The 13,074-nt window shown below is 36.4% G+C and overlaps 1 long non-coding RNA gene across 1 annotated transcript in view; it reads left to right on the top strand.

The window, feature by feature from the left end:
* The window catches only part of LOC144287458 (uncharacterized), a 56,192-nt gene that overhangs the window by 16,742 nt on the left and 26,376 nt on the right, over positions 1–13,074 (top strand). The gene's annotated exons all lie outside the window — the stretch shown is intronic.

Here is a 13,074-nt window from a genome sequence, read left to right as displayed (position 1 = left end):
ACTTACTAGATTTAGAATTTCATCTATCCAGAAGGTAAACTAAGGATATGTCTTTAAAAGATGAATTTTCCCCATTTTAGAGATGATATGGACAGTAGAGTCTGTTCTACCATAGATTAATATCTAGTGATTACAGAGCCCTTATCCTTCTGCCTTGAAGGATGGACCTCATCTTCTCAAATGCAGGCTTTGATTAAAAGGAAGATAAATGAAAACTATTTTCTTGGTTCTTGGTTCTTTCCTTCCCATTTCTGAACCAACATACCCATTTAAATTCCATTTATTTCTCTTTCTTAAGTGCTCATACCTCTCATCCTCACAACATATTGTCACCTTTCTTTTAGTCTCTGCGGTAGCTCAGACCCAGTGAAAAGAATGCACAAGATCATTCTGTTTGAAAACGAATTAGGAAAATAAGGGACAAAACTTTTATGGATGAACAAGCCAGAAAAAGCTTGGGTAAGAGAGAGATCTCAGGGGAGTCCTAATTGGGACTGGTTGGGAAGGATCAGAAATAGCTTGCTCTATTTTTGCATATGAAAAAGTTCTGCATTGGTAGAAGAGGCCAGAGACTTTGAATCAAGATTCATGGCTTTTCATTCTAGCTCTGACACTTAGCTGTATGTCACCTCCACAGGACTTGTAACCTCTCATTAAAGAGATAATACCTATCTCACAGGTTTTGAGGATTATTTCAGATAATTAGTATAATAGGACTTTTTGAAGTAGATTGTAGTATGTTAGTGTAAGTTATTAAGTTAGAAAGGCAAGGGCTCAATATTCTGATTAAATGGCTAATTTACTCAGGTCAATACTTTTGGAAATAACTATTGGCCCTTGTTACATGTTATTTTTGATAAATGTTTTCCTACTTGTGTACTTCTCTGAGTTCATGAGAAAAAAATGATCATCTAAGTCAATTCACTTACTATATATCAGGCATTGTGCTAAGAAATTTGAATACATTGTTTTCTGATGTCATTCTTCCAATAACTTTATAAGGGTGTCCTTTTCTTTACATAGCAAACAGTGACCTAAAGAAGTAGATCAGGGTAATATTTTTTATGTATGAAACTATTGTTTTCCCCCTATGTATTTTTTGCTTCTCATTCATCCATAGTTAGGATATTTTATGAACAATGCCTCAGTTGCCACAGATTTTTATAATGCAGCTAAAAAAAAAAAAAAACTTCATTACTTTCAAAACTATAGTTTGAGTAACTAGTAGTAGTTAATTTTGTTTTGATTTTTTATTCTATAATACTGAGTTTTTAAAATATCTTACATTAGGGGCATCTGGGTGACTTTGTCAGTTCAGCATCTGACTCTTGATTTCCCCACTGTCCATGATCTCAGGGTTCTGGAATCCAGCGGCATAGGGCTCTGCACTCAGTAGGGAGTCTGCTAGAGATTCTCCCCTCTCTCTGCCCACCCTCCCATTGTTCGTGTGCTTGTGCTCTCTCTCTCAAATAAATAAATCTTTTTAAAAATCTTACATTATTTCATTTAGGATATATGTGCTATGATCATACATTTTTATAAAGCCATATCCGTGGTTTTATAAAAACCTTACACAAGCCTGAAATAAGCTATCTTTTTCAGGTTACATAGAAATTAAGAAGTAGAATGAGGCTTCAAAAGTCTAAGCTTTACCCCCAAGGAAAGGCCTGAGAGACTTGAGAGGTTCTTTTGCCCTGTATTCTTCTAATTTTTAGATGACCCCAACAAAGTGGAGACAATTTTAAAAAGTAAAAGTTGTAGGTTCAAAGATCTAGTGCACCCGTGCCGTGTTATGCAGTTAGACATGGAGAAATTGCAAGAGCGACGGGCACTGAGGGGGGCACTTGACGGGATGAGCACTGGGTGTTATTCTATATGTTGGCAAATTAAACACCAATAAAAAATAAATTTATAAAAAAAAAATTGCAAGAGCGAAAAGTTCCTCTAAGCTCACCATCAAACCACAATAGAAGAATTGTTAGCATGGTATGTCTAGGTAGATGACCAAATGTAACTTGTTGACCTCATACCATATTCATGTGTCTTTAGCATTGCAAATAGTATGATTTTTCCTGATCCATAGAAAACACAGAGATGGAGCATGTCACAACTCTCTTAAGCTTCTTAGAGTTCCAGAAGAGCAGACCAGACAAATCTTCACAGGGCCTCTCAGGTGAGGAGGAGAAGATGTGGAAGTTGCAGAACTAACCAAGAAAGTTGCCTGGACCTGAAATGTCTGCACCAGTGACTGCATAGACAGAAATGGGAGGATACGATGGGATAACCAAGACAGATTTTTCATGAAGCTATTGAAGCTTAAGTTTCAGGGCGCCTAACTTGCACGAGTTCCTCCAAAGACATGAATTGTATTGAAATTACCTTATTATTTTCCAATACTCTAATGAAGATTAAATTGCATACGTATAATGCACAGATTTAAAATATGCTCGTGAATTTTGACAAGTGTGTACCCTTGTGTAACCATCAATCATATCAAGATAAATAACATTCTTGTCACACCAGAAAGTTCTCTTCTGCCCTCAAGTATTATATCCCACATTCAGAGGCAAACACTCTTCCTATTCAACTTTTTTCTATGTAGTTTCTAGGCTATTCTCAGTGTACACATTTCCATATAAATTTTAGAATCCCCTTATAAATTCTTCAAAAAGACCTTTAACTTGGCAGGAATTAAACTCTAAATTCTATCTTCTTGGTATTCTGTGCCTGTTGATAATCTGTTCTCTCAGCCTTCCAGCTATTGCTTTGTCTGAGCAGCTTGGGGGTCTCACCAAATGTGTGCATAGTTCAAGAAATAGCCAAGGGTCTGGGGAAGCTTGAATGCAGGTTTTGGGAGCTTCCATTTATGACTCTTTTTAAATAGCATTGTTTCCTCACTTTATAGCTGCTTTTGACCTTGAACCCTGGCCTTTGACTTCTCAGTCCATTGGGACTTCACTGTTTGAGAATATATTTCATGGATATGATTTAGCAGAAAAAAAGTTGGACAGATCTAGCTTTACCCAGTCTCATTTTCTTCTTTCAAGGAACGTATAACCTCTGGTTTCTGATTAGTTTTGCTCATTCTCCAGTGTCTTAACAATTACTTTTAAAAAATTATCTGGTCAGAAAGCATAATTGTCTTTGAAAGATGTTTAATTTCCTATATGATTTTCTAGTATTTCCAAAAGCTAGACCTATCCTATCCTTTTAAAAATTCATGGAAATAATGTATTTTCAACTGCACTCTATTAAGAGCAATACCTCTTTCTGTAGTGACTTCCACTCTACCACACCTCATTTATGCAGAGTGGCATTAGAGTAGCTGCAGGCATTTTAAGGGATCTGACAGAGGAAAAACAGAGTTGGCAATACATATAGTTTTAATTTATTGGGATATTAGGTGATTCTCAAATAGATTGTTGCTAGCATTCTGGAAATGTCTGGCTTCCAGAAATATTCTTCTTGCCCATTGTACTTTCTCAGCTGATATAATAACTTAAATGTGTAGTGCCAGAGGTTACTTAACACAAGACATATATGGATAGTGGGTAAGAACAAGATTTGGCATGTTCAAAGCCAGAATATTTTTTCCCCTTTAATATAGTTTATTTTTAAAACAGCTTTAGATTTGTAGAAAAATTGTGAAGATAGTACAGAGGTTTTCCTTATGTTCCACTCTTAGCTTACCTGATTAGCTTTATATATCAGTATAACATTTCTTATAATTAATGACTCAATACTGATACATTGTGATGAATCAAAGCCCATACTTTACTGATATTTCCTTAGTTTTTGTCTAATTTGCTTTTTCTATTCCAAAATCCCATCTAAGATACCAGATTATATTTAGTTATGATTCTTATACTCTGCTTGGCTCTATTTCTATTTTCCTTGTTTTTTGATGATCTCAACAGTTTTGAGGAATGCTATTTGGGAATTTTGTAGAATATCCCTCAACTAGATGTTATCTGATGATTATCTTATGATTAGGTTAAGGTTATGGATTTGATGAACCAGGATTTTGATGAACCACAGAGATAAAGAGCCAATGTCATCATTTCATGTCAGGGTAATTAATGGCTATAAAGATGGCTTCTCATTATTGATGTTACCAGGGTTTTGAGGTAAGTTTTATCAGGCATCCTCTCTGTGAAGTCACTCTTCCCCTTTCTAAACTGTACTTTTTGTAAGGAAGTCACTATGCATCATCTACTCTAGGAGTGGAGAGCTATGTTCCATGTCCTCAAGGGTAGGGTATCTACATAAATAGTTTGGAGTTCCAACTGGAAGTTTTGGGTTGTCTCACCCATTTATTTATGTAATCATTTCTTTGTATAGGTACGGGCTCATGTTGCTTTTTTAATATATACTTTGAGTTTAATCTGATATTACTTTATTATTTTTGCTCAAATTGTTTTAGGTTTGACCATTGAGAGCTCTTTCAATTGGCTTCCGTGTCCCTTTGACATATCTCCATTCCTATCTTGAAAACCAAAAGATAATCTGTGGAAGTTTCCTAGTCTTCTCTGTCAGGAAGTTGTAACTTCCAGGAATGTAAGATTATTAATGTCATACATAAAGATAATGAAGAATCATACCATATAGAATTTACCAAAGGTCCCTTATTTGTAGGTCATATCCCTCTAGCAGAACTATAAACAATGAGTTTTTCTTCATGTGAAATCATAGTTTATGATCACAGTTATCAATAATAAAACTTAATCAAGAGGGAAACAAATTATCTATTTCCTCTCCAATAATTATATTTTAAAAGTTCTTGTTATTATAAAAAGGATTTAAAATGCAGTCAAAGTGTAGGAAAAATATTTTAGAAGTGTGAGTTGTTTCTTGGAGATTTATTATTTATAGGGTTGGTTATTATTTTTACAGTTGTAAATTGCAATGTGTTTTCTCATTCTAAGTAAATGTTTGTTTGTATAACTAATTTTGCATACATAATTTTGTGATTTCATTATACCCTCCTCTACCAACCACCAAGTGTACATACCTCAGTACAGACAAAACCTAGATCCACTGCTGAGTAACATATAGCTCTGTCTGTCTGTGTGCACAGCTTACAGCTGAAGACCGTCTCTCTGCAAGTCCCTTAGCAAGACTGTAGAGATCTCCAGCGCTGAGATGGTACTGAAGAATTTAAGTGGCAAGAACTTGAATTAATGGAAGATTCGTAGTTTGTTTTTTTAACATCTCATGGAATGGATCTTGTAAAAGAAATTAAATTCAGCTATAGAAAATTAAACTTACTGTTTGGCCAATATGGAGGTTAAATAAATTCTGTAAAGCCCACAAAACTGGTAAATAATGAGGGATTTCCAATGAAAGTCCATCAGTTTCAAAATAGAGCCTTTAATATGGGAATAATGAAAATACTGAAGTGCCAGCTACATATTAAATTTATATGTATTCTTGAGGTCTCTTTGAATATAAGGATATGCATATATGAGTCTTAGGAGTCATGTGAGAGAAGATATTTTTGAGACATGAAATTACATCCTTTAATTAAGGTTTTCTGTTTGCTCTAAGGAACACATGCTATGGACTCTGTATAAGGTAACTTTTTGAGGTTTTTACAGACTTCCAAATTGTTATAAACTTCCTAACAGTTTGAGATGAGTGTCATGTTACCTCCTTTTACTGTATTGGAAACAGTGAAGAGTTGGAGATTGTACCATATTTCTAGCTAACTGGTTAACTTGATGCAGTTTCATAGATGCTGATGGAAAACATGAAGCTTAGAGACAGAGGTCAGCAGCACCATGAACTTCTTATCCATTCCCCTTGTCTCTCCAATTCCCAAAGTGGGAGATACCCAGCAGGACAGGTGGATGCTGTGTACCCAGTGTGTTTGTGTCACAAGTAAGAAACAATAACCAGTCTATATAAAGAAGTCTGCTAACAAACTTGCCCATTTTCTGACTTGGAAAGATCTATAAATATTTTCTCTGTATGATTCAAATCAGAAAAGAAAACTGCCATGTGACCCACAGGGAGACCCTATTTTTATCTTTCAAGACTGTTTGGTACCCAAAAGTCTGTGAAAAGGTAGATCACTACAAGATTTATCACAAGACATGTGGAAGCATCATGGAAAATTGTCACCCAGAATATAGATGAAGAAACAGGTTGAATAACTGGCCCATGTTTGCTCGGTTAGTGGGATTCTTGGGGGGGATTGCAAAGCTGGAAAGTTAGGCTTCCAGAGTTCATGTTCTTAATCACTACTAGATTTTTCTCCCTAGTAGTCTCCAAATGTGGGGAGGAAAATCACTAAAAGCTAATTGATTAGTAAACATCTGTGTTTCTGTTATGGGTAGGCACTATATGGCTTCTTCTATTCCCAAGAGGAGATGGTCCAATTCCTTTTTGTAAATCCTTAGGAATCTCTGCCTTAAATGCCTCTAGGAGAATTTCTTTCTTATTCTTCAGGACCCCATCATGAATGGTGGCATCTGAGTTACCTTCTTTACCTACTTAGGAGCACAGTCTTCTGAAAGTCCTCACACAAAAAGTGTTGGTTCTGCAAATAACACAAAAAGACGGAATTATGAAATGTTGCCCTAAAAAGGATCTCTTGTCGATCAAAAAATTAAATAAGGAAGAGAAGACTCAAAGTAGTTAAATGCTTACAATCCTACATGAAGTTAGTGCAATAGAACATCTGCTTTCTAACTTTGATTCTGGGAGCTTTCTACCATATACCATGCTAAATAAGATGAGCTTTACAGTTTCAAATTTTGTGCCAGCATTTTCTGTCACTTAATTGTTTGAAGAGACCATATCATAAGTCTTCTGGAGCGCTAAGGAGAACCACAAGTCAAAATGGACACTTGAAAGATTTTTTTCAACCTAAGGACAATGACTATAAAAACCCAAATGTAATTAACATTTAAAAGAAAACCCTAACTTTTAACCGAACTCAAATTACTCACCAGTGATGCAACATTATCTGGGACCTGTAAAGCAATTATAGAAACAAATACTTTCTTTTCAGTAAAATGAAATAGACCCAGGTGGAAGACCTATTTATATCTGCTGCCTCCCCCCCCTTTTTTTTTTCTGGACTGAATTTCAAGGAGAAATGAAATTTTGGAACTGGATGACTCAATTATGTAAATGCATTAATTACATATGGAACAGATCCTATTTTATGTTTTCTTCCCCTACTTCTCCTTCTGACTAGCAGAATTGTTTTTAGATGCTTCCATTTTCCAGGGTTCTGAGAAGATAAATGTTCCATAAATGTGTACCACTTAGAAATACAGTTCAATTAACTCTACCTTCTATTGCTCCTCCAGGTATGATTATTTTGTAATGGGTAATGCAATTTTAGTATCAGTGAGATGCACTGCTAAAAGTTTCCACAGACCTTCCACTTAATTTGAAGACACTACACTATCTTGGCCTCATAAGTAGGTTATTAGGCTTCAGTTTACGTTGGTGGAACTTGAAAAGCTGATATCCTTCTGCAGGACCACAACCATTACTATTCTTTAAACAAAACAAGTGTGTATTTCATTGTTGACAGATATTGCTGTCCTATTACTTTTTAAAATCATGATGCTTTTTTGTGTGTGTATTACACATACATACACACATACCTGCAACAAGGCAGAGTACTAATGCTAACATATGGTTAGTCTGGAAATAGTTTATACCAAAATAATGAAGAGGAAAGTCAGAACATTTGAAAAACCCCTAGAACTCATTTCAAACATGATTGTCAAGTAGAAGAAATATTCACTTTTTTTACATTAGTTATCTTTTCCTAACTGGGAACGTCTTCCCAGAGTCTTAATTGCTTATAATGATACAGTCAACTCCTACTTCAAGACTATCCATTGTAGTACACTTTTATTTTAAAGGAGTAATAAAAACATTTAAACTGAAAGAATGAAGGTGCTGTATTTGTCTAGCAGGCCAGCATTTGAAGGAACTTAGGCATTTTTTCCCACTTTCTCTGGTATCCTGCTATATGTTTCCACTTTCAATTAAAACTTTTGTAAGCACCTGGCACAAACTCTCTGTCCCTTTTCTGCCCTGTGCTATAGCCAACCCCTTTCCAGGCTCCTCCCCTTCTGTACAAACTTTAGATCGTGTTGGGAATTTAACTTTTTTTTTTTAAGATTTTATTTTATTTATTCATGAAAGACACACACACACACAGAGGCAGAGACACAGGCAGAGGGGGAAGCAGGCTCCATGCAGGGAGCCCGATGTGGAACTCGATCCCTGGACTCCAGGATCATGCCCTGACCTGAAGGCAGATGCTTAACCACTTAGCCACCCAGGCATCCCAGGAATTTAACATTTTTACTTCAATTTTGATATACTGTTAGTTAATATATTAAAAATACATTGTTACTGTGTTTTTGACACTACATTGGTGGTTGCCACCTTAACACCATCAATTTCTTCAATAGCTGCCAACTCTACTTCTCAGACTTCCTGTGCTGCTCATGGCTATTTGCTGAGGAGGGGAACCTATGAGAGATCTGGAAGTGAAACAGAAGCCAGGATTCCCAGAGCCTCATATTCGCCCCCCTCCCCACTGCTGGGCAGGTTGCCAGAGCACTTCCTGCTATGCAATTTGCAGGCTTTCCTGAGTGGTGAGCCTGCTGGCCTTCCTCTAAGCACGCTAGTGATTGTAGTATCAGATTGCTGGCTGCTCCCATCCTGATCTTCAGAACTCCGTTCAGCTCCCTCTACATGGGTGGAAATGCTAACTCCTACATGAAACTCCTTGTTCCATGATAATTGTAGTGGTTTTGTTTTCTCAACCAAACCCAATCTGATATAGCTTTCAGAGAAAATTTTTAACATTTTTTTTGTAGTAGAGAAAACTTCTTTCATATTTGTAGGTGATAATGAGGGCTGAGGCATGCTCTGCCAAAAACATAAGTAATTTTCAAAAGCATATTTAACTTTCTACATGATTTTGATTTGTAATAAAGGGCAAAACTTAAGACTCATTTATTTTTCCTAACATCTGTTTTTCCTAGACATCTAATATTGTTTTTCCTAAACATCTAATATTGGGGCACAAATATGTTAATAGATATAGCCATACTATAAGTTTTTTTTTTAATTTCACACAGATTGAGGTATTTTTTAGGTTTCAATATATAACATTTTATTCTATAAAAACATAGTCTGTTATGGATTTTTAAAATATAACTTGTAGATGCTTTCTAATATATTCCGTAGAAAATATAGAAATAAATACATTTACATCATTTCTAAGTATTTTCTAATATAGTTCTGTATAAAACCTATGAGTACTATTGAATGATCCATATCTTCCATTAAACAAAAACTAGCAAAAACATTATTATCTCACTAAATGCTTTCAAACAAGAATTCCAATTTGAAACAAAATCATCTCTCTTCATTTTGCTGGAAGTCAATGGTACATGAAGAAGAATGGTAATGAAGAAATCATTACACTGATGACTAAGCCCATTCTCATCAGTCAGGTTGAAGAGAAGTAAGGAGGGAGTGAAGATGGCAGGGTAGTAGGGAGACCCTGGGCTTGCCTCCTCTCTGGAACACAGCTGGATTAACATCAAATCATTTTGAACACCTAGGAAATTGATCTGAGGATTAGAGAATAATCTGCAGAATTGGAAAGAATATGGCTGGTATAGGATATGGAAATGTGAATTGGGGTAGAGAAAAGCCGTGGCGCTTAGGAGGGGAAGTAGCCCTTTCTATGAAGATAGAGAAGAGGAGAGAGAGCAGTGTATTGGGTTTGTGAAAGAAAAAACACTTCCCCAAAACCATTGACTAGGGAGTCAAGAAGAGCTATCCCAAGTTTTTCCAAGTAGTAGAGCTCAAATTCTGAGGTTTTGGAAGTCCACACTATTCACCTGAGATGAGCAAGTGAGGAGTAGGGCTCATCCTGGGGATGAGGAGGGCAGAGACCCCAGAGTGGACAGTGTTGTGTAGGGATCCCATGGGTTGCACTGGGAGAGGATGTTCCCCTTCCTAGAGTACATTCAGAAAAAGGTATATTGCCTCTCCAAGGACAAAAGACCTGGCAGGCACCATAGAGAGGCTGTTCATTGTCAGGGGCAGAGGTATGCAGAAAAAGCAGATAATGTGGTCATTATCAAAAGATTATCAAAAAGAAAAGAGAAAAGACCCAAATAAAATCACAAATGAAAGGAAAAGATCACCATCAACTGCAGGAATACAAATAATTTTAAGAGAATATTATGAGCAATTGTATGCCAACAAATTGGTCCATCTGGAAGAAGTGGATAAAGTCCTAGAAACATATAAAACCAAAACTGAAACAGGAAGAAATAGATAATTTGAACAGACCTATAACCAGTAATTACCTAGGAATAGACCTAACCAAAGAGATAAAAGATCTGTACTCTGAAAACTATAGAACATTTATGAAAGAAATTGAAGAGGACAGAAAGAAACAGAAAAACATTCCATACTCATAGATTGGAAGAACAAATATTGTTAAAATGTCTATACTACCCAAAGTTATCGATACTTTTAATTCAATCTCTATCAAAATAACACCAGCATTTTTCGTGAAGCTAGAACAAACAATTCTAAAATTTGTATGGAACCAGAAAGGATCCAAAATAGCCAGTTATGTTGAAAAAACAAAGCTGGAGGCATGACAATTCCAGATTTCAAACTGTATTACAAAGCCAAATCATCAAGACAGTATGGTCCTGACTCAGAAACAGACACACAGATCAGTGGAACAGAATAAAGAACCCAGAAATAGACCCACAGTATATGGTCAACTAATCTATAACAAAACAGAAATGAATATCCAATGGGGAAAAAAAGCAGTCTCTTCAATAAATGGTGTTGGGAAAATTGGACAATGATATGCATAAGAATGAAACTGGACCACTTTCTTACACCATACTCAAAAATCACCTCAAAATGGATAAAAGACCTAATGTGAGACAGAAAACTATCAAAATCCTAGGGGAGAACACAAGCAGCAACTTCTTTGAACTGGGCTGCAGAAACTTTTTACCAGACACATCACCAGAGGCAATGGAAACAAAAGCAAAAATGAACTATTGGAACTTCATCAAGAAATGAAGCTTCTGCATACTGAAAGAAACAATAAAATTAAAAGGCAGCTTACAGAATGGGAGATGATATCTGCAAGTGACATCTGATAAAGGGTTAGTATCCAAAATCTATAAAGAATTTATCAAATTCAACACCCAAAGAACAACTAATCCAAATAAAAAGGGACATAAGACATGAACAGACATTTCTCCAAAGAAGACTACACAACTGGCTAACAGATGCATGAAACACTGCTCAACATTACTCATTATCAGGAAAATACAAATCAAAACCACAATGAGATAGCACCTCACACCTGTCAAACAAAAGGCTAAAATTAACAACACAGGAAATGAGAGATGTTAGCAAGAATTCAAAGAGAAAGGCAAACCCTCTTACACTGTTTGTGGGAATGCAACCAGGTGCAGCCACTCTGGAAAACAGTGGCTCAAAATCTAAAAGTAGAACTACCCTATGACCTAGCAATTGCACTACGGGTATTAATCCAAAGGATACAAAAATACTGATTCAAAGGGACAAATGCACCCCAATGTTTATAGCCACACTATCAACAATAGCCAAATTTTGGGAAGAGTCCGAATGTCCATCAACTGATGAATGGTTAAAGAAGTGGTACATGCATAATGGAATACTACTCAGCCATCAAAAAGAATGAAATCTTGCCACGTGCAATGATGCGGATGGATCTAAAGTGTATTATGTTAAGTGAAACAAGTCAGTAAAGGAAAGACAAATACCATATGATTTAACTAATCTGGAATTTAGAAACAAAACAAATGAACATAGAGGAATGGAAGGAAAAATAAAACAAGATAAAAACAGAAAGGGAGGGCAGCCTGGGTGCCTCAGCGGTTTAGTGCCGCCTTCAGCCCAGGGCGTGATCCTGGAGACCTGGGATCCAGTCCCACATCAGGCTCCCTGCATGGAGCCTGCTTCCCTCTCTGCCTCTGTCTCTGTCTCTGTCTCTGTCTCTGTCTCTGTCTCTCTCTCTCTCTCTCTCTGTGTCTCTCATGAATAAATAAATAAAATCTTAAAAAAAAAAAAACAAAACAAAACAGGGAGGCAAACCATCAGTAACTCTTAAATGGGGATGCCTGGGTTGCTCAGTGGTTATTTGCCTTTGGCTCACGGCGTGACGCTGGAGTCCCAGGATCGAGTTCCACATCGGGCTCCCCATGTGGAGCCTGCTTCTCCCTCTGCCTGTGTGTGTGTGTGTGTGTGTGTGTGTGTGTGTCTTTCATGAATAAATAAATAAGATCTTTAAAAAAGAAGTAACTCCTAAATGTAGGGAACAAATTGAGCATCGCTGGAGGGGAGGTGGGTGGGAGGATGGCCTAAATGGGTGATGAGCTTTAAGGGAGGCACTTGTGAATGAGCACTGCGTGTTATATGTAAGCAATGAATCACTAAATTTTCCTGAAACCAATATTAGACTATGTGGTAACTAATTTGAATTTAAATAAAAACTTGGAGGAAGAAAAAAGAAGTGTGACCAAGAGAAAGCTAAGCAAAATTTATTTACTTGATAAAGTGGTAATTTCAATCTTTTCTCATGCAAATTTTCTACTCTTAAAATATTTATGCTCACCAAGCATCATGAAATGCATGAAAATGAGTCAAGATCTGCACTTTTTGAAACCTGTGCTCTTATCAAAGACGCTGTGTCATTTTCAAATGCTATTTCATAATACATTTATATAAAACAACCCAGTATCAAAGATTTTCTTATAGTGACAATAACAGGGGTCAAGCTTACACTTTGTAAAGGACAGTCATGGTTGTAGTGAAGCTTGCATGACTTTTGCTGCAATAAAGAATCATAAAGCATTGTTAAATAAATAAATCCCATGTGCTACTACTCATCGTGAATCCCTCTAGAATTGTCCTGGTGAGAGGCCACATTATCAAAGTTCAGTATAAAATTCAGAGCATCTGCATTGTGTTAAGAACTGAGAGCTCAAACATGAAAGTACTTTG

Source organism: Canis aureus, chromosome 17 (assembly GCF_053574225.1).
Source record: "Canis aureus isolate CA01 chromosome 17, VMU_Caureus_v.1.0, whole genome shotgun sequence".
Classification (NCBI taxonomy): Eukaryota; Metazoa; Chordata; class Mammalia; order Carnivora; family Canidae; genus Canis; species Canis aureus.
This window is presented reverse-complemented; position numbering and strand designations above follow the sequence as displayed.